Here is a 22,808-nt window from a genome sequence, read left to right on the forward strand (position 1 = left end):
CGATCATGCACCACTACAGTATCTTTAACTACTTATACACTTCAGGAATATCCTCCACCTCTCTTCTATTCATTAACAATTGACTTCTTCCCATTGGCTGCTGGTTCTCATCAGCTTCAGAATACATTATATTCCTCTCTCTCGCTGTGGCTTGTGAGTTTGGATCAGACTACACATAAATCACAGGATGAGCCTTTCTCCTCTCTGGAGCCAATTTTCTGAAAAGGATCTTCAGCAAATATCATCTGGTGACCTTAACCTTTGCAGTGCTGGTGAGGCCTGACAATCATTGCTGAATCATAAGAGTACTGCGTTGTTTACCAAGACTGTAAACTGCAATGTGCACATTTGCATGCATTATCTGCAAGCAGTTTACAGGCAGACATTCTCGAGCTGCTTAAGGAATATTACTGGGGGCTCATTTCCCACGCAGTTCATTTTAAAGGTGAAATTGATACATATGCACTTGACCAGACTAAAGGGGTTAATCCTCCTTTCAACAACAAAGAAACCAGGTACAATTTTATTACTTGCAGAGCTGAGATGCTGTCACATATGCACACAACATTTGTTCTCATGTTTCATTCGAGAGGCAGCAGAAGTGGCTACAGGGATTGTGGGCTGGTGAGGCCAACGCAGGTGCCTGGACTCAAATACCCTTTAACATAATGGTAAATAGGTAGGCACCCTTGTCACATCAAGATTCAAAAACAACTGGAAAGGATGCAACATAAATTCTTGCAACTACTTGTAGGTAGCTAACTGCATGTAGCAGTATGCCCCAAAGTTCCCCAGATACATGTGCTCCATAACGTGCCCCAGCCACAGGTGCGAACCAAAATGCCCCAGCTACAGTTGCGAACCAAAATACCCCAGCTACAGGTGCTCCCTTATATGTCCCAGCCATAGGTGCTCCACAAAAAGTTCCATCAACAGATGCTCCCCAATATGCCCCAGCCACAGGTGCTCCCTTAAAATGCTCCAGCCACAGGTGCTCCCCAAAATGCCCCAGCAACACATGCTCCCTAATATACCCCAGCAACATGTGCTCCCCAAAATGCCTTGTGCTTTCCAAAGTTACCCAACTACAGGTGCCCTCCTAAAGTTTCCCAGCCACCGGAGCAACCCCTTAAATAAAGTACTTTATTACCAAAACCAGTAGTCTTGGAGCACCAGCAATAATTTCTTGTAGACTGCAAGTGTCTGTTACATGGCACTTACCTCTATAAGATGTTGAGATACTGTAAGCCTATAGTAGTAGTATCCAACCTGTGGCTCTCCAGCTGCTATAAAACTAGAAAGCTTATCAAAGCCTAAGTATGTTAGAGAATGCTTGGAGTTGTCATTTTGCAACAGCTGACCATTCAAAGGTCGCAGAACACAGAAGGTATACTCCACAGTTGTAAACTCAACAGTAATAAATGTATGATAAAAATAAAAAATAAAAAAAGGTTCCATAGTAATGTTTATTGAGGGTTGCTAGAGGGCTATGAAAAGCTAAAGCTATCTATATTATTCAGAGACATGTAAAACAATTTCCCTTGCAGCAGTAAAAACAGAAACATTTTAAAAATCTGGTATTTAACTACATTTTTCTTATTTTGTGCCCTAAGTCAGATGTTTACTATACCTATCAATTCCAAGAAAGGTATACAAACAGTTATTTTTATTTCAGTCAATGGTTTATTACATATAAATCAGCATTTTGAACCCTGGAAAAAGTTACATGTACACCTAGTAATGTATAGGTTTGCATTCTTTGCAATCTGTCTTAATATTGAACATGCACAGAAAATCAGTTTTTCCTTCAAACCTTACTGTACACTTAACTATTAATCATTATAAAGAGTATTTTCCATCTTCTGTGGACTTGTAGAGTTTTTAGCCATGTGCTTATGTTTTCAGTTGGTAGTTCAGTATGCTAAAGATGTCAAAAGTCAAAAGGAAGGTGCGTCTTCTGTTATCTAGAAGAGTATGTTATCTAGACAAACACCTGACTGTTAACGTGTCAAGAGTTACAACATGGTATAAAAGTCCAGAAAAAATCCATAAACAATAGATGAATAATAGATATTCAAGGATACAAAGATTTTACCAAGACCCACATCTCACATGCCAGTCTTAAATAATCCCCCACCACTGCATGGGCACACTGGATCTATGTAGAGACGCACGCCTCTACATAAATCCTGAATCTGTGGCATCTCTGATCACAGCTACAATTAATGCCTGTTTGCATGGGTGTAACATCACACCCCTTTAATAATAATAATTTTTTTTATTTATGTAGCACACACAGATTCAGCAGCACTGTACTCAGATTGGTCCCTTTTCCCATTGGGAATTACAATCTAAACCTTTCATTATGTTTTGAAGTGTGGGAGGAAATAAGAGTACCTGGCACAAACCCGAAGAGAACATACCATCTTTTTGCAGATGTTGTCCTTGGTTGGATTTGAACCCAGGAACCAAGCGCTGCAAAGCAACAGTACAAACAGCTAAACCACCGTGCTTCCCTTTCACATGACACTATACCAACTTTGTACAGACTCAAAATTTTGGTGCAAAGTAGCTGTTTGAGCAAAAATTTAGCAACTTTCTGTCAGATATGCCAGGCACAGGGATTGTAAATCCGCCTCCCTTTGCGTTTGAATAGCTATTCCAGAAGACCCACATACTGTAGGTTGAAGCAACATAAAACACCCAGCAAGCCAGGATCTTCTGAGGACTATCCCAATAGTCTTTTGCTTTTAATTACTTATTTCCCATTCATTGCAATGAAGTAAAACACCTATACACTAATGGTCTTTTCTTGGAACAGTGGGGTCCAAGAATCAGGGTCCACATCCATAAGACTTTTTTTTAATGAATGAACGGTATAATTTTGGGAAAGCCCATTTAAGTTGTTGTCAATATGTTATTGATAAGAAAAAAAAACAGGAAAGAGGCACTGATATTGCAAAACAGACTGGTTAGGGAATTTGGCAAAAGTGAGGTTCAAACCTGGTTTTCCTGAATTTAACTGTATCGACACCCTTAGATGTGTGTTCGGGTCCAACAGTCACAGATCTGACATTTGGCACTTTTTTTTACAAAAATTGGTATGGGTATGGAAAAATATGGTGAAAAGTACAGGAGTACTATAATAATCCCAGAAAATTCAGAAAATAGAAATAACAAAAGACTCAGCAATCTTCGAACAATTAATAGAGAATGAATGAAGGGTTGGCTGCTCATGCACTTTGGGCTCTGTTCATTCTGGGCCCCAATGTCCGCTAGTTATCCCCTATCCTGTAGTTGCAGCTCTACTATTTGGGTTTTGGAAATACTCTTGTCACACATATCACTTTTACAATGCAGTCCTTTCTGGGGACTGATATACATATTTGAGGAAAAATATTGAGAACTTTTAACTTTGGTATTTAAACCTATGCTCATTGGGGGTTTAGAAGTCCAGTGGGAGGTTTTCCTCAGTGACTGACAGCATACCCAGTAGGAGTGCACATATATAGCTGTCAATAATTGAGTAAATTAATAAACATTCCTTGTTCTGCTAAATCTTTCCCCACAAAAAAAAAATAAAAAATATATGCTCAGCTTATTTTTCTCCAAGACGGGGTGCCTGCAGACTGCACTGCATTTTGTAACATGACAGATTCCCTTAAAAGGGGTACTCCACTCCCCAGCGTTCGGAACATTTAGTTCCAAATACTGGCATGAGCTTTGGGGGTCACCACGCCCCCTCGTAACGTCACGCCCCCGCCACCTCAATGTAGGTCTATGGGAGGGGCGTGGCAGCTGTCACACCCCCTCCCATAGACTTGCAACAAGGGGTCGGAGCATGACCTGGTGACCCCTGAAGCCAGCGCCAGTGTTCAGAACTATATGTTCCGAACACTGGGGAGTGGAGTACCCCTTTAAAACAACTCCTTGCAACAATGACCAAATAATAGAGTTTGATTATTATAGGCGTTGATGAGCTCAATAAATGACACATTATTTAAGATAATCTATTATACCTATGATCTCATGCAATGACTACTAAAATACACCTTTATATTACAATGAAATCTCTTTGAGGCCACGCAAAATTGCCCAAAAGTGGTCATCTAGGGGAGGTGGACATCTTAAAGAATGCATAATAAATGTGGAAGAGAAAGAGAGAAAATATGTTACATAAAATCTGGTCTAGGTCAGGGTTTGGTCTTTTCAAAGAGGTGGTTTTTGGAGAGGTTTCACTGTGTTTAAATCAGTGGTTGTTTATTCTTGTAATCCTTTAATTGTAACTACAACATTCAAGGGTTTTGTATGTTTATTCTGCTAAAAGCAACAGAAAGTCTGTACTCTCACTTACCATTTTAGAAAATTAGGGAGGTATGAGAGCTAACTTCATAAGCAAGAGACCATAAAATTCATTTTGACAATTATAGCACAGTACATTTTTCAGACAGAAAATCCTTTCACATGTTCAAGTGTTTTGAAGTTAAACAAATTCGAAAAAACAAAATATTTTAAATATATATCCCATATCTGGAATTAGAGGGTATGACGCAAAATGAATATAAATGATCACCACGGGAACATCATTATAGTGTGGTTGTGTTTATTATAGGAGGACTGTTAGAGAGCTATTAAACCTGCTAACAAGTCTATACAGAGATCAGGGAGGGGAGTTCCTACATACCTGATGTCCAGGTAATGCAGTTTGTATGACTGTGATAAACGCTGAAGCTCCTGGCTGCCGCCCACAAGTGCCCAGGAGACAGACTCTTTTTGTTAGGTGCCCAGAGCTTTCTGCATTCAGAGCATTCCTGACACCTCTTCACCTATGACTGATCTCCTGATTGGATGCTCAAGCTATCAGTCATTGCTAAGAGGAGGGGCCTGGAATACTCTCAATGCAGAAAGCTATGGGCATCTAACAAGAAGAGCCCACCCCCTGGTCACTTGCAGCAGCTGGGAGCTTCAACAATGTTTATAGGTTATGCAAGCTGCATGACGTGGACATCACGTATGTATGACTTCCCGTCAGCAGCTTTAAGTCAAGTCTTTTCTTGGCAGAACTAATTAAATTAGTGCTGGCCAAATCCCAGTCACCAGGTTACCATGATATTAAAGGGGTACTCCAGCAATTAGAAACGTATCCCCTACCCACAGAATAAGGGATAAGTGTCTAATCATGGGGGCTGGTCGCTGGGATTCCCCATGATCTCCAAATGCAATATTTGAGGTGATGGGGTGACAATGCCCTTCTGTCTAGCCACTTTCAGATTCCACAGTTAGCATTGTTCTTCGATTTTCTTAAAGGGGTGCTCCAGCAATAGGGGATAAGTGTCTGATTGTGGGGGGGGGGGGGGGGGGGTCTGATCACTTGGACTTTTCATGATCTCCAGAACAGGGCCCCGGCTTTCCCCACTGCATAGAATGGTGAGGTTGTCAGCGGTTCGCCAGGATGACATATTACTATTGCAGCAACTAAATTATATAGTTATACACTTATTAAATAAAAATAACTATACACAGACCAATAACAACCCTATACCAGGGACAAAAATTTCCACCACACCATGACCACTTCCATTACCATACATAAAAATATCTTCTTATGATAGTAAATTCAGCCTACATTGCATCTGCTTTCATCCAAAAAGAGTCCCTGTACTATAAAGGAGGACATAGACTGGGAATTCACTATAGTGGTATATTACACAGTTTACTATTTCTGCTATATCCAACACATTTTTAATAAGTGTAGAATCCTTGAAGAAGACTCCAGACTAGTGAAGAAGACTCAAGATCTTACATGGGGAAAGTTAGCAGAAAGAACGGACATTGTGACCAGTTCACATTTATGTATTTACTAGGCGTGTCTTGCAAGCCAGACTGACATATTTACCAGGAGATGCGGAGCTTGTGGAGTAAGGTTGGACTGAGCTGTGATGAAGAGATTGTGGTTGAGGACCCTGTGATGCGAGTTTTTTGGACAAAAACGGTGAACAAAAATGGAAAAAAAAAAAAAAAAAAAAGGTCACACTCACCAGGAGATGCAGAGAGGAGCTTGTGGAGTTAGGTATTGGAAGTCCCATAGACTTGCATTGGACTTCAGACAAATCCCTGACCCTCGCAAATGGGGTAGGGTTAGAGTTAATTTAACTATTCTATATTTTTAGTTGACATAAGTAACGTGTTTACAGAGTTTCACTGAAATATCTACAGCCGTTTGAAAGTGATGTTGAAACATACACATATACATAGTTTAATTTGTATGCATAAAAAATGTCAGAGAATATCCAAGAAGAATAACAGCCTGCAGGTCTCTGTGCCTCAGGTAAGGCCATTCGCTTTAATAAAAAAGATCCACACATAGTAACTTTGTCCACAAATGTGAACTGAATCCACAGTAAAATCTGCATGTTGCTGAAGATTCACCGTGGTTTTCACCCCTGCAACATTTCATGGAGAAACACAAGTTCACATGGATTTTAAAAGGATGGGATGTAAGTTTCCCTGTGGAAAAAGTCTGCAACATGTGGAGATATGGATCATAGATAGCATCCTTCAGAGAAAAAGTCCGTAAATGTGCTTAGCAAAGATTGCCTTGCATTATAAAAATAGCCTCATGTGAAATGCCCCCTGGAGTGCTGGAATTAGGGTGTGGGAATGTTTTGGTGACTAAACATGTCAGGCGCCTTTAGGGCTAGTGTGTAAAAAATATGTTGACCACCAAGATCGAAATTCTTGCCTATTCATATCTTACAAATGGGGAGATAATAATAGAAAACTATTTTAATTTGACTGCTTCTATATTGGATATCAAAGCAAATGCTGTCAAATAGTTTATAGCATTGTTGTAGTTTTCTATTTTTATAAGAGCCTTTCCCAAACATCTGCACGTAGCTGCAAGTACAAGTCTATGTGACTACTCAACTGCGTTAAGCTTAAGTTTCTACTTGGTTTTTTTTCTGGCCCAGAAAAAAAAAAAAAAAAAAAAAAAACAGAAAAAAAAATGCCAGAAAAACCGCCACAACATGTTCCTGTGTTTGGCGTTTTTTTTTCTCTTGCATTTTTTCTGCAGAAAAGGATGCAGTAGGGATATAAAAAAAAAATGTATTTAACAAAATGTATAATTTTTATATAAAAAAATGTTTATTAATTTTTAAACAGGGATCAATTTATGTGGGCGAGCAGGGAACTAAAAACGTAGCCGACAATAATAAAAATGTAGAAAGGGGCCATTTAAATGTAAAAATACTATATTTTTTTAAATAAATTTTGTTAAACTTTTTATTGGTAATATCTTTTAATAATGTGTTTAATAAAGTGTGTTTTTCACTTTTTTTCTTAATTTAATATTTTTTTAGGCAGTACTACTACTCCCAGCATGGAACACACTGCTTCATGATGGGAGTAGTAGTTCCTGCACTAATAGACTGATCGCCCTGGGTGTCACTCCTGACACCCAATGTGATCGTCCATAAAGAGATGCGGAGCGGCTCTATACAGCGCTCGCATATCTGCACTATACTTCGGGCCGGCCAGTGATGTGAATAGAATTCACATCACTCATTCCTATTTTCCGCCCAGAGTGCGGATTGGCCAGATGGTTGCAGCCAATCCCCGCTCTCAGAGGGAAATATGAATGAGTGATGTTCTATTCATATCACTGGCCGGCCGGAGTACTGAGCAGATATGCGGAGGGCATGAAAAAGCCACTCTGCATCTCAGAAGGATGAAGAATGATCGCATGTGGCTCAACTGCAAAACTGCACACAAACCGGCGTTGTGTAGTTTTTGGAAGACATCTGTCAAGTATTTTTTTTTTTTTTTAAACCCTGGAAACCTCTATTTAGTGAATTTAGTCCCAATACCGTTACTGCACATGTGCACGAGTACTTGTACTCATGCAAATGTCTCTGATACCTAATCTGATACCGGCCGGTATCCCGAGTTATTCAGTATGCTTAGCAGCTGAGCGCACATCATAGCCGGGACCCGCATTATCCCTTTAGATGCCACAATCAAAGTTGATTGTGGCGTCTAAAAGTCCTGAGATCCTGCCGGTTAGCTCAGGGATGCTGATCGGGATCATCGTGGTGAAATTGCAGTGTCCTGATCAGCTGAGGGGACGGCCGGAGGTCCCTTACCCTGCTCCGTGCATCCGATTGTCGCTCCTTTACTGCTGCCAGCCATGGCAGGCATTAGTAAAGGAGTGCCAATAACACTGATCAGTGTATACCATCTACAGATTGCATGTAATAGTCCCCTATGGGGACTAAAAAAGTGGAAACAAAATGTGTTAAAAAAAATAAATAAATGTGAATTAACCCCTTCCCATTAAAAACCCTGTCACATGACATTGAAAAAAGTATTGGTTATTGGTATCGGCGAGTACTTAAAATTAAAAGTATCGGTACTCGGCTTTATTAAATTGGTCAAATATTTTCTCCCGCACTATCCACAGTACTGGTGGATACTGCGGGAGACACTGATTAAAACGAGCCCTACCTTACCAGGATCCGCCGTCCGTTTGCCCGCAATTGTAGTTTTATTCTATGTGTAGATCTGTCTGTAACTGGCACGGGCGGGGCTTCTGCAGATTAACTGGCACTGACGTCAGCGCCGCTTATGAATATTCATCCCCCCTCCCTCCCGTTCTCCCTCTCTTCTCTGCTCCTATCTGGAGGGAGGGGGGATGAATATTCATAAGCGGTGCTGACATCAGTGCCAGTTAATCTGCAGAAGCCCCGCCCGTGCCAGTTACAGCAAGATATACACATAGAATAAAACTACAATTGCGGGCGAACAGCCGGGCGGATCCGGGTAAGGTAGGGCTCGTTTTAATCAGCGTCTCCCGCACTATCCACCAATACTGTGTATAGTGCGAGAAAAAAAATCTGACAATTTTCCTTCAAGTTAGGAACCTACTTAAATCAGGTGGCCGTAAAGTGGCATGTGGCCTTGTACATATTTATTAATATGTATACTAACTACATGATGTTATTTCTTGTATTTGTGCTGAGAATCAATAGATCAACGTACAAAATGTAGATGTGCAGCCATGTATCTTTTTTTCTACATTTGTGTCCTATAACATCAGCCTGTTCAGCTGACAATTTCTCTATGTAATAGGGCTCTTACTGGGGCCTAAACAATCTTCTAGATACACAGTTAAAAGCTCCCTTGCAAATTATTCTCCAGAGGCTCCTTTCTCCATTTCCAGTCTCACACTTCACCTCCATGTACTTTTTTCGCAGGCACCAGGCCTTTCTTGCTCTCAAAGCCACCTGTCATTTTTCCTCAGTGACTGTCTAAATCTAGACCTCTGCCCACTCTTGCAGAAGGTTTTACTGTCACTCATGTTCATGCTGCACAAGCACTGCTCTGAGACAGAAAAAAACCTCATGATTATATTGATGCACTTTATTAGGTACACATTGCTAGAACTGGGTTGGACCCCTTTTGCCATAAGAACTGCCTTTATTCTTCATGGGATAACTGAGCTTGTGTTAATTGCGGTTGCTGTTCTGTCATCTCTAACTAGTATGTCCGTTCTCCTCTGACATCAGTAAGGTATTTTCGTCCACACAATTTCTGCTAACTAAAAATGTTGTCTTTTTCGGGCCATTCTTTATAAATCTCTAATAGCTGTGCGGAAAAATTCCAGTATATGAGTGGTTTCTAAAATACCAACCCATCTGGCACCAACAACCATGCAGTGTTCAAAGTAACTTAAATGCCCTTTCTTCACCATTTTGATGCCCGATTTGAACTTCAGCAAGTTGTCTTGACCATATCTACATGCTTAAATGCATTGCTGCCAAGTGATCGACTGATTAGCTATTTGCATTAACAAGCAATTGAACAGATGCACCAAAGAAAAGAAAAAAAGGCCAGTGGATGTAGTTTTCTACATTAAAGGGGTGCTCCGGGGAAGTTAAAGAGTACATATCATCAAACCATATTTTCTAAACTAACTCAGATTATATTCACTAACTACTCCTAACACTCCTCCTGCCCTAAAAATAAAAAAATAAATAAAAAAGCTCTGTTCCCTTTGCTCACATTGTCTGAGCTCCTGGAGAAAGTGGGCGTTCCCCAGCAGGCACGATGTCACTGAAGCCTGTGAGAGCTGTGCATCGCCATGCCCCGCACACACTTCCTGAGTTCGGACTTCTACAAGTCCGGCTGGAGATCAAACTAACTGTTTGACTTGCGCAGGGAACAGAACAGAGCCACCTAGTGGCCGTTTTTTCAATCACATAAACATATAAAGGTTGAGAATTTTAACAGCAAGTAAATAGCAAAGTGTCTTATAACAAGGTGGTAATGGCGGGGTGTGAGGTGCAGGGCAGATGTTATTGCCCTAGGGGCAGATAGTATTAACCCGTTCAGGACCCATGACGTAACGGTACATCCCAACATCCCAACACCCTGGGTCTTAAGGACCCATGACGTACAGCTACGTCATGGGCAGTTCCGGTCCCCGCCGGGCGGGGATCGGAGCGGGATGGCTGCTGAAATCATTCAGCAGGCATCCCGTGCAAATGCCCAGGGGGGTCATTAGACCCCCCCCATGTCGGCGATCGTGACAAATCGCAAGTGAATTCACACTTGCGATTTGCGCGATTCCGGGTCATTACGGGTCTATAGTGACCCGGTGACCAGGAATGTAAGGGGGATCGCGGGTGTCTAAGACACCCACGATCCCCCTGTAGCGATAGGAGTGAGGTGGCACGGGAGATCGGCGGGCGGCGATGACGTGCGGCTGGATCCGACGGAAGCCGGTGAGTTGCCTAGCAACATCTGGAGGGTACAGTTTGAGACCATTATACAGTGGTCTCTAACTGTAGCCCTCCAGATGTTGCAAAACTACAACTCCCAGCATGCCCAGACAGCTGTTTGGGCATGCTGGAATATGTAGTTTTGCAACAGCTGGAGGGCTACAGTTTGAGACCACTATATAGTGGTCCCTAAACTGTAGCCCTCCAGATCTTGCAAAACTACAACTCCTAGCAGTCCCAAACAACTGTTTGCTGTCAGGGCATGCTGGGCATTGTAGTTTTGCAACAGCTGGAGGACCACAGTTTGGAGATCACTTTGCAGTGTTCTCTAAAACTGTAGCCCTCCAGATGTTGCAAAACTGCAAATCCCAGCATGTCCAAACAGCAATCAGCTGTCTCGGCATGCTGGGAGTTGTAGTTGCGTACCTCCAGCTATTGCATAACTACATCTCCCAGCATGCCCGTCGGTGATCAGTACATGCTGGGAGTTGTAGTTTTGCAACAGCTGGAGGCACACCGGTTAGAAAATGCTGAGTTAGGTGAACCTAACTGAAGGTTTTCCAACCAGTGTGCCTCCAGCTGTTGCAAAAGTACAACTCCCAGCATGCACGGTCTGTCATTACTTGCTGGGAGTTGTAGTTTTGAAACAGCTGGAGGTTTGCCCCCCCCATGTGAACGTACAGGGTACATTCACACGGGCAGGCTTACAGTAAGTTTCCTGCTTCAAGTTTGGGCAGCGGCAAATTTTTCGACGCAGCTCAAACTCCTAGTGGGAAACTCACCGTAACACGCCAGTGTGAACGTACCCTAAAAACACTACACTACCACATAATACAGAGTAAAACACTACATATACACCCCCTTACACTGTCCCCCCCAATAAAAATGAAAACCGTATTGTATGGCAGGGTTTACAAAACGGAGCCTCCAGCTGTTGCAAAACAACAACTCCCAGCATTTCCGGACAGCCACTGACTGTCCAGGCATGCTGGGAATTTAGCAACAGCTGGAGGCACCCTGTTTGGGAATCACTGGCGTAGGATACCCCTATGTCCACCCCTATGCGATCCCTAATTTAGTCCTCAAATGCGCATGGCGCTCTCTCAGTTCAGAGCCCTGTCGTATTTCAAGGAAACAGTTTAGGGCAGAATATGGGGTATCTCCGAACTCGGGAGAAATTGCACTACAAATATTGGGGGGCTTTTTCTCCTTTTACCCCTTATGAAAATGAAAAGTTGGGGCTACACCAGCTAGATAGTGTAAATTTTTTTTACACTAACATGCTGGTGTTGCCCTATACTTTTTATTTTCACAAGCGTTAAAAGGAATAAAAAGACCCCCAAAATTTGTAACGCAATTTCTCCTGAGTACAGAAATACCCCATATCTAGGCGTAAAATGCTCTGTGGGCGCATAGCAAGGCTCAGGAGTGAGAGCGTACCATGTACATTTGAGGCCTAAATTGGTGATTTGCACAGGGGTGGATGATTTTACAGCGGTTCTGACATACACCCAAAAATATAAATACCCACATGTGACCCCATTTTGGAAACTACACCCCTCACGGAATGTAATAAGTGGTACAATGAGCATTTACGCCCCACAGGTGTCTGACAGATTTTTGGAACAGTGGTCCGTGAAAATGAAAAATTTTATTTTTCATTTGCACAGCCCACTGTTCCAAAGATCTGTCAAACGCCAGTGGGGTGTAAATACTCACTGCACCCCTTATTAAATTCTGTGAGGGGTGTAGTTTCCAAAATAGGGTCACATGTGGGGGGGGGGGGTCCACTGTTCTGGCACCACGGGGGGCTTTGTAAACGCACATGGCCCCTGACTTCCATTCCAAAAAAATTTTCCCCAAAAGCTCAATGGCGCTCCTCCTCTTCTGAGCATTGTAGTGCACCAGCAGAGCACTTGACGTCTACACATGGGGTATTTCCATACTCAGAAGAGATGGGGTTACAAATTTTGGGGGGTCTTTTCTTCTATTAACCCTTGCAAAAATGTGAAATTTGGGGGGAAGCGCACATTTTAGTGAAAATATATATATTTTTTTACATATGCAAAAGTTGTGAAACCCCTGTGGGGTATTAAGGCTCACTTTATTCCTTGTTACGTTCCTCAAGGGGTCTAGTTTCCAAAATGGTATGCCATGTGGGGTTTTATTGCTGTTCTGGCACCATAGGGGCTTCCTAAATGCGACATGCCCCCCGAGCTAAATTTGCTCTCAAAATGCCAAATATGACTCCTTCTCTTCTGAGCATTGTAGTTCACCCGTAGTGCACTTCAGGTCAACTTATGGGGTACCTCCATACTCAGAAGAGATGGGGTTACAAATTTTGGGAGGTCTTTTCTGCTATTAACCCTTGTAAAAAAAAGTGAAATTTGGGGGGAAACACACATTTTAGTGAAAAAAAAATATTTTTTTTTTACATATGCAAAAGTCGTGAAACACCTGTGGGGTATTAAGGTTCACTTTATTCCTTGTTACATTCCTCAAGGGGTCTAGTTTCCAAAATGGTATGGCATGTGTTTTTTTTTTGCTGTTCTGGCACCATAGGGGCTTCCTAAAGGCAACATGCCCCCCAAAAACTATTTCAGAAAAACGTACTCTCCAAAATCCCCTTTTCGCTCCTTCGCTTCTGAGCCCGCCGAACTATTTACATAGGCATATGAGGTATGTGCTTACTCAAGAGAAATTGGGCTACAAACATAAGTATAAATTTGCTCCTTTTACCCCTTGTAAAAATTCAAAAATTGGGTCTACAAGAACATGCGAGTGTAAAAAATGAAGATTGTGAAATTTCTTCTTCACTTTGCTGCTATTCCTGTGAAATACCTAAAGGGTTAAAACACTTACTGATTGTCATTTTGAATACTTTGGGGGGTGCAGTTTTTATAATGGGGTCATTTGTGGGGTATTTCTAATATGAATCCACTTCAAACCTGAACTGGTCCCTGAAAAATTGTGAGTTTGAAAATTTTGTGGAAAATTGGAAAATTGCTGCTGAACTTTGAAGCCCTCTGATGTCTTCCAAAAGTAGAAACTTGTCAATTTTATGATGCAAACATAAAGTAGACATATTGTGTATGTGAATCAAAATTTTTTTTTATTTGAAATATCCATTTTCCTTACAAGCAGAGAGCTTCAAAGTTAGAAAAATGCAAAATTTTCAAATTTTTCATCAAATTTTGGGATTTTTCACCAAGAAATGATGCAAGTTACCATAAAATTTTACCACTATGTTAAAGTAGAATATGTCACGAAAAAACAATCTCGGAATCAGAATGATAACTAAAAGCATTCCAGAGTTATTAATGTTTAAAGTGACAGTGGTCAGATGTTCAAAAAATGGCCGGGTCCTACAGTGAAAATTGTCTGGGTCCTTAAAGGGTTAAAGGGGTATTCCAGGAAAAAACTTTTTTTTTATATATATATATATCAACTGGCTCCAGAAAGTTAAACAGATTTGTAAATTACTTCTATTAAAAAATCTTAATCCTTTCAGTACTTATGAGCTTCTGAAGTTAAGGTTGTTCTTTTCTGTCTAAGTGTTCTCTGATGACACGTGTCTCGGGAAACGCCCAGTTTAGAAGTAAATCCCCATAGTAAAACTCTTCTAAACTGGGCGGTTCCTGAGACACGTGTCATCAGAGAGGATTTAGACAGAAAAGAACAACCTTAACTTCAGAAGTTCATAAGTACTGAAAGGATTAAGATTTTTTAATAGAAGTAATTTACAAATCTGTTTAACTTTCTGGAGCCAGTTGATATATATATTTAAAAAAAAAGTTTTTTCCTGGAATACCCCTTTAACCCCTTGTGTTCATGACGGCAGGGCATGGTTTAGCCTTAACCACCCGAAGGTATACCGCTGGATTCTGGGCTAGGCATGGGGGCAATGAAGACACCAACGCCAATTTACGGAACAACGGTAGCTTTACTGAGGGTAGACAGTTGTTACAGTCTATGCAGTACAGCCAGGGCCCAAGGAGTAACCAGTGACACAGAGACCTCACAGGATTGCTGGGACTTGTAGCGTACGGTAGAATTTAGTGCAGGCCATGCTGGATAGACAACAGACTTGACTTGACTAACAGGGCTATGACGTTAGCTTACTGTGCACTTGACTTGGAGCTGCCGGACTTAACTTGTGGCTGCAGGACTTGACTTGAGGCCTACGATGCTCTGGTCACACACACTAAGACGTCTTGACTGAACTGGACCTCAGGAACAAGAGAGTGAGGCTAGCTTCACCCAGGGCTTATATGGGGAAGACTAGCAGGGAGCCCATAGGTCACCTTTGGGGACAGCTGGTCACTAGTACCTCCTGGGTAACAATAACATGGTGAATTTATTAAAGGTACATCACACAATATAGTATACAACTTATATACATGGGGGATACAATTGCAGAAGGCCCTCGGGACACTGAGGGGCACTGCCTGACAGGGAAGGAGGGTACGGGGAAACACCATCCCATACTGGGCCACCTCAATAACATAAGGAACAATATATTTAAAGTTTAGTTTGGTGACATGTACTCTTTAAGAAATATAAAAATTCCCCAAAGCCAACACAATACCTGTTCTGTGTCCCTGTAGTTATCCTTTTTTGCCAGCTACAGTGGCCCCCGGTTTCTCCTGAACATTCTTTTTCCTTGCTTGTAGCCCAGACTACAACTCCAAGTAGTCAGTGCGGCTCTGTGTAATGGCTGCCAGCCAACTGCTTTTGCTATCTGCGTGCATACCATGTTGTTGTCAGCAGCACACACTGTACATGTCTTTTCTTCCCCCCCCAGCAATAAATCATGATATTCTCTGAATTGAAGCAGTCACTGATTAGATCTACAGCAGGAAAAGAGCAGTGTTAAGTGCCAAAGAGACACTGGGCTGTTTCTCTCCCAGCAAGATCTTCACACAGGGAGGGGAGGTGTGGCTGTAAAGCCAGACAAGACAGAAATCACGTGGCGTTTGTCTTCTAGGAAGGTACACAAAGACAAGGTGGATCTGATAATGATGTCTTTCTCTCACTCCCTGCATGTAAGGGACAGCTGAAAGAGGGAAACTGCTCTATATAGCTAATGAATGATATTTACACAAATAAATAGGTTGGTGAGAGGGAAAGCATGAGCTATGGTTTTAGTTCCCCGGAGTATCCCTTTAAGCATTAGTGTCAACACAACTGAAGGCACAAAGCACATTTCTCAACAGTGCATCAAAACATCACAAAACACTGCAGTAAGGGGTGAAAATAGCTGTTTACAGATCACAACCTTTACATATTGGCAAACTAATGCACTACTGTTAGGCTGTATGTGGGCACTGAAATGAGTACGGCAGTTTAGGCAACCCCCCCCCCTTGGTCATCATCCCGCCCCCCTCTGTCATCATCTCGACTCCCACTGTCATCATCCAGACCCCCCCATCCCTCCTGACATCATCCAGAACCCCCTCATCCCCATCAAACAGATCCCCCTTGCCCCCCTTATCATTATCCAGATCCACCTCATACCACCCTGTCATCATCCAGATGCCCCTCTCTTGTTCTCTACTCACCTCCCCAGTTGCAGCTGTTGGTCCTTCCCTAGCAGCCATCCAACGTCGCTGCAGTGACCGTCCGACTTCTAGTGGGGAGGTGAACCGGTTCGGGCCATCCATCTTGACCGAGAGGCCCTCTTCTCTGCTGCGGGCTGGCCCCGGACTAATGACGCTGCATTGCTGCCGCCGCGTAAGGACGCCCCTGACGTCACGGACGTCTACTGTGCACGGATGTCCATGCACGGCGGTGTCGATGCAGCGTCACTAGTCCAGGGCCTGCCTGGAGTGGAGAAGAGGGCCTCCTGGTCAAGATGGACGGCCTGGACCGGCTCACCCTCCCCACTGGAAGTCGGACGGTCCCTGCAGCATAGATGGGCGACAATGGACGGCTTGGCCCATCCCCTCGCCACCCCCACCGGTATGCCTGCAATTTTTATTTTTCCCATCACTCGAGTATAAGCCGAGGGGGACATTTTCGGCACGAAAAAAGGTGCTGAAAAACTCGGCTTATACTCGAGTATATACGCTAAGTAGACACCGTTATTATACACAAAGCATGGTAGCTGGGGGGAGGCTTCTACAGATTTTACATAGTGGCCAAGGAGGCCTTTTAGGCTTCATTCTCTGTTCGTTATTTTTTAGCTGTTTTTTATTTTGACTCTCATTTTGGTAAGTACTTTTATCAAAACCATGAGTGGAACCAATACAGAGAAAAACTATAATAGAAAAATTGATTTTTTTTTCCCCTGCGTTTTTTATCCACCCCTTGTTTTTGTTGAGAACATAGTCCAATGGTGTATCATTATGAGGCTAGGATTCCACTTAGGTTTTTGTCTGGACCAATACAAGTAAACCTGTACGCCCCTGAAAGACCAGGCCTGTTTTTTCAAATCGGGGATGTCTGACTTTATTAGAGAATAACTCTGGTAACGTTTTGCCAATCATGATAATTCTGACAGTTTTTTTTGTCACAAGCTGTCCTTCATGTACATAGTTAAAGTAAGCCGATATCATTTGTATTTTTTTTTTTTTACAATGCAAAAATCATGAAATAAAAAAAAAATAACACATTTTTGCTATTTTAACACTAATAGGTTGCATATATTTATACTTACTGAGCAAATAGTTTATGAAACTTATACTTTCAGATGTATACTTTATTTTGAAAGCATTTCTTTTTTTTAATTTACATTTTAAAGGAATGAGAAGCCTAACAATTTAACTTGAAATTTTGAAAAGCAATTTTTTTTTTTAGGTGCTATACAAGGTTTGCAGAAATTTGAAGGTGGTAGAACATAGTAACCCCCACCCAAATGACCACATTTTAAAAACTAGACCCCTCAAGATATTCACTAGGGGGTACAGTGAGTATTTTAACACCATAGTTTTTTGTCAGGGATTATTACAAATTCAGTGTTAAAAATTTGAAATTTGCTTTTTCACAAATGCATAATTTGTGGGACATATTTTTTGTACATCGTTTCTGATATTGAAAGAAATGCACCCTATATTTTATTGGGCTGCTCGGCCTGTGTTTGGAAATACCCCCACTTAGGCCATATTTGGTTCCTTGGCCGCATGGAAGGACCCAGAAGGAGAGGAGCACCATGCCTGCAAAGGGTTTTAGCTGCCGGAACCATACAGAACCCCCACAAGTGACCCCATTCAGGAAACTACACCCCCTAAAGTATTCACCTAGACCAAAAGTGAGTACTTTGAGTTCTTTTTGTGTGGCTGGAATGGTTACAAACTCAGCGGAAAAATGAAAACTTTCTTTTTTTTCCCCACAAATGCATCATTTATGGGACATATTTTTTGTACATTGCATCTGAAAAGTAGAAAATGCGCCCACTATTTTACTATGCTGTTTGTCCCGTATTTGGTTGCATGGCCACATGGTGGGACCCAAAAGGAGAGGAGCACCATTTGGCTTTCAGCATATCATTATAAAAATTATAGGCCGCACTTCAGCATTCTAGCTGCCAGAACAATACTACACCCCAGAAGTGACCCCATTTTAGAAACTACACCCCCTAAAGTATTCACCTAGTTCAGAAGTGAGTACGTTGAGCCCTTATTGTGTGGCTAGAATTATTTCAAAGACAGTGGAAAAAAATAGCAATTCACTTTTTTCCCCACAAATTCTTTATTTGTGGGACATCATTTTGGCAAGTCGCTTTTGAAATGGAGAAAAGGCACCCATATTTTATCACGCTGTTTGTCCTAGGCCCGGCAATACCCCTACTTAGGCCATATCTGGTTGCCTGACTGTCTGGTAGGACCAAGAAGGAGAGGAGCGCCCTTTGGCTTTCAGGGCATCATGAATTATAGATATGTATGTATAGTATACTGTAGCAGTCTCATTCAGAAATGAATGGAGCTGCTACAGTATACATCAGCATTATTTTTGTGACATGATGCCGACAGATACCTCTAACATACTGCTGAAACGCAGTATGAACGGGACACAGTGTAGGGTCACATAAAGCTAGCTCAGTGTGTCCGCTCATGACTGCCGGCAGGAAATCCACAGCTATGAGTGGACAAACAAAGCTACCCAGCCGCACCAGGGAACTCATTATTGTGTCTGCTGGCGGGCAACCACAGCATGTAGTATGCTTGGGATGTGTGCTGGGTGATCCTACACATTATGCAATTTTTTTTTTCATTATTTTTATTCAATAAATGTTTTTTTGTTTGTTTGTTTTTTACACTTTAAAAAACACTTACACTTTTTTTTAACACATTGTTTTTACACTTTTTTTTATATAATTTTTTTACACTTTTTATTTATGCTTTGGAATACTTAGTATTCCAAAGCATTGCAGATATATGCTGCCAAAGCAGGACGTGCCAAAGCAGGCAATAACCGGGGGCAGACCAGGGGGTCCTTGTAAAGACCCCCGGCTGCCCAGGTAACATGCAGCACCCCGCGATCGTTGCGGGGTGCTACAAAAGAGAGACAGAGGGAGCCCCCTCCCTCTGTCAAAACTCCTTACAACTCCATTCAGTGATTTGAATTCTATTCCTATCACTGGCCAGCCGGAGTATAGTGCAGAGATGCGAGCGCAGTAGAGAGCTGCTCCGCATCTCTACAATAGATGGGACGATCGTATCGGGTGTCAGGAGTTACACCCGCTGTGATCTGTCCTTAATGGCAGGTACTACTACTCACAACATGTAGAACACTCTGCTCCATGCTGGGAGCTGTAGTACCTGCATTAATAGACAGATCGCAGCGAGTGTCACTTCTGACCCCTGTTGCGATCTGTCTATTAATGCAGGTACTACAGTTCCCAGCATGGAGCAGAGTGTGCTCCATGTTGGGAGCAGTAGTACCTGCAGTTAAGGAAAGATCACAGCGGGTGTCACGCCTGACACTCGCTGTGATCCTCCTGTATAATGTATAGATGTGGCCGTCCGCTCTTATATGGTCCCCTGCACTGATGTATATTGCACTGACCATAGAAGAGCAGCCGGTGTTCCATGCTGGGAGTAGTAGTACTACCTAAAAAATGTAAAAAAAAAAAAAAAATTTAAAAAAATAAAGTTTAAGACACACACACCCTTTATTCAACACATTAAAATACATTATTGATAAAAAGTTTAACAAAATTAATTATAACAAATATATTATTTTTACATTTAAATGAGCTACCACCCCCATCTTTCACATAGGTATATGCAGAGCTACCCCTCTCTTCCCCATAGGTATATGCAGAGCTACACCCCCTCTTCCCCATAGGTATATGCAGAGCTACACCCCCCTCTTCCCCATAGGTATATGCAGAGCTACACCCCCTCTTTCCCATAGGTATATGCAAAGCTACACCCCCCTCTCCCTCCCTTTCCCATAGGTATATGCAAAGCTACACCCCCCTCTCCCTCCCTTTCCCATAGGTATATGCAGATCACCCCCTCTCCCTCCCTTTCCCATAGGTATATGCAGAGCACCCCCTCTCCCTCCCTTTCCCATAGGTATATGCAGAGCACCCCCCTCTCCCTCCCTTTCCCATAGGTATATGCAGAGCACCCCCCTCTCCCTCCCTTTCCCATAGGTATATGCAGAGCACCCCCCCTCCCTTTCCCATAGGTATATGCAGAGCACCCCCCCCTCTCCCTCCCTTTCCCATAGGTATATGCAGAGCACCCCCCCTCTCCCTCCCTTTCCCATAGGTATATGCAGAGCACCCCCCCTCTCCCTCCCTTTCCCATAGGTATATGCAGAGCACCCCCCCTCTCCCTCCCTTTCCCATAGGTATATGCAGAGCACCCCCCCTCTCCCTCCCTTTCCCATAGGTATATGCAGAGCACCCCCCTCTCCCTCCCTTTCCCATAGGTATATGCAGAGCACCCCCCTCTCCCTCCCTTTCCCATAGGTATATGCAGAGCACCCCCCTCTCCCTCCCTTTCCCATAGGTATATGCAGAGCACCCCCCTCTCCCTCCCTTATCCATAGGTATATGCAGAGCACCCCCCCTCTCCCTCCCTTTCCCATAGGTATATGCAGAGCACCCCCCTCCCTTTCCCATAGGTATATGCAGAGCACCCCCCTCCCTTTCCCATAGGTATATACAGAGCAACCCCCTCCCTTTCCCATAGGTATATGCAGAGTACCCCCCTCCCTTTCCCATAGGTATATGCGGAGCACCCCCCTCTCCTTCCCTTTCCCATAGGTATATGCAGAGCACCCCCCTTCCCTGTAGGTATAGGTAGGGTGAAAAGGGTGAAAAAAAATAAAATGGATAAAATAAAATGGATGAAAATAAAAGGATGCTCATCTGATATCCCACGCAGCGATCTCCTCAGCAGGGGCCCGCGTCTTCTCCTCTCCACAGTACAGGCGCCGATGAGTGACATCACCGGCGCCTGTACTGCGTGCTGCGTGGGGGCGGAGGTCACGTCTCCTCTGTGTAAGCTGCAGATGCGGCTCACACAGAGGGGACACCTTCTCCTGTATGTGCGTGTATCACGCATACAGGAGAATGTAGCGCTGTCCGCTGGGGATCTGGGACTAGTGTCCCAGATCCTCAGTAGTTGCAGTGGCGGGTCAGTCCGCCCCTGTCACCCCCCTTGAGAGTGGCACCCAGGGCGGGCCGCCCACCCCCCCTTGGTACGCCACTACATCGGGCCGTGGCGTTTTTCTAATTTTTATCAGCGTTTTTGCATGTAAAATCTCAGTGGAATCCTAGCCTGATGTGAACTTCTGAACAGCTAATGTTTAAAAGTTTTAAGTTTTGGACACCTTTAAATAATTTCTTAGCCCATGTTAATAATTCTGTGCTTACAAACATAAATATATAAAAGATGTTTGCAATAGGTTTTTAATAAAAAGCTTGTACCATTTTTCTTCTGTAGCTTAGGCCTCATTCACACTACCGTTAGGACTGTTACGCCGAGCGCTCCGGGTCCCCGCTCCTCCCCGGAGCGCTCGCTACACTCTCCTCACTGCAGCGCTCCGGTCAGATCCACTGACCCGGGGCGCTGCGATTCCGCTTCCAGCCGGGATGCGATTCGCGATGCGGGTAGCGCCCGCTCGCGATGCGCACCCCGGCTCCCGTACCTGACTCGCTCTCCGTCGGTCCTGTCCCGGCGCGCGCACCCCCGCTCCCTAGGGCGCGCGCGCGCCGGGTCTTTGCGATTTAAAGGGCCACTGCGCCGCTGATTGGCGCAGTGATTCCAATTAGTGTGTTCACCTGTGCACTTCCCTATATCACCTCACTTCCCCTGCACTCCCTTGCCGGATCTTGTTGCCATCGTGCCAGTGAAAGCGTTTCTTTGTGTGTTCCTAGCCTGTGTTCCAGACCTCCTGCCGTTGCCCCTGACTACGATCCTTGCTGCCTGCCCCGACCTTCTGCTACGTCCGACCTTGCTTCTGTCTACTCCCTTGTACCGCGCCTATCTTCAGCAGCCAGAGAGGTTGAGCCGTTGCTAGTGGATACGACCTGGTCACTACCGCCGCAGCAAGACCATCCCGCTTTGCGGCGGGCTCTGGTGAAAACCAGTAGTGACTTAGAACCGATCCACTAGCACGGTCCACGCCAATCCCTCTCTGGCACAGAGGATCCACTACCTGCCAGCCGGCATCGTGACAAGGACACGGTAGTGTGACAGCCGTTGGGACTGCCGGGGAAAAATTGCAGGGAGGGGGTGGGAATACCGCTAGCGCCGTCTTTTTCTCCCGCTACTCCCGTTGAAAAACAGCTGCGCCCGACAGACCCCAAACTCAGAAGAGAGAGAGAGAGAGAGAGAGAGAGAGAGAGAGAAAAAAAAAAAAAGAGTTTGACGGCAGTTCTTGACAGGGTGCAACGGCAGTGTGAAAGAAGCCTTATATGTATTCCATGGTTTATTCTCAAGACACTTCTATCATCTCCTGAATGTTCATGCGAGCTGAATTTTTATCAAATCACAGTTCTATTTTTCTGGCTCTTTTCCCCATAGGCTTGCTTTTAGAACTTGAAAATGCATGTTTTATGTGTTAAAA

The 22,808-nt window shown here is 43.5% G+C and overlaps 2 protein-coding genes across 4 annotated transcripts in view; one reads left to right on the forward strand and one right to left on the reverse strand.

Moving 5' to 3' along the window:
- Positions 1–22,808, reverse strand: part of LOC130276570 (uncharacterized) — a 103,735-nt gene that overhangs the window by 69,054 nt on the left and 11,873 nt on the right. The window contains exon 1 of one of the 2 annotated variants that reach the window (XM_056526116.1): positions 59–197. The exons of the other annotated variant lie outside the window; for it this stretch is intronic. The gene's annotated coding sequence lies outside the window, so the exon portion shown is untranslated. Of the gene's footprint in view, positions 1–58; positions 198–22,808 lie in introns of those variants that run through there. 2 annotated transcript variants of the gene reach the window in all.
- The window catches only part of WWOX (WW domain containing oxidoreductase), a 1,139,839-nt gene continuing 1,117,165 nt past the window's right edge, over positions 135–22,808 (forward strand). The window contains exon 1 of one of the 2 annotated variants that reach the window (XM_056526118.1): positions 135–272. The gene's annotated coding sequence lies outside the window, so the exon portion shown is untranslated. The other variant, XM_056526119.1, reaches the window with a different exon arrangement.

Source organism: Hyla sarda, chromosome 6 (assembly GCF_029499605.1).
Source record: "Hyla sarda isolate aHylSar1 chromosome 6, aHylSar1.hap1, whole genome shotgun sequence".
Classification (NCBI taxonomy): domain Eukaryota; kingdom Metazoa; phylum Chordata; class Amphibia; order Anura; family Hylidae; genus Hyla; species Hyla sarda.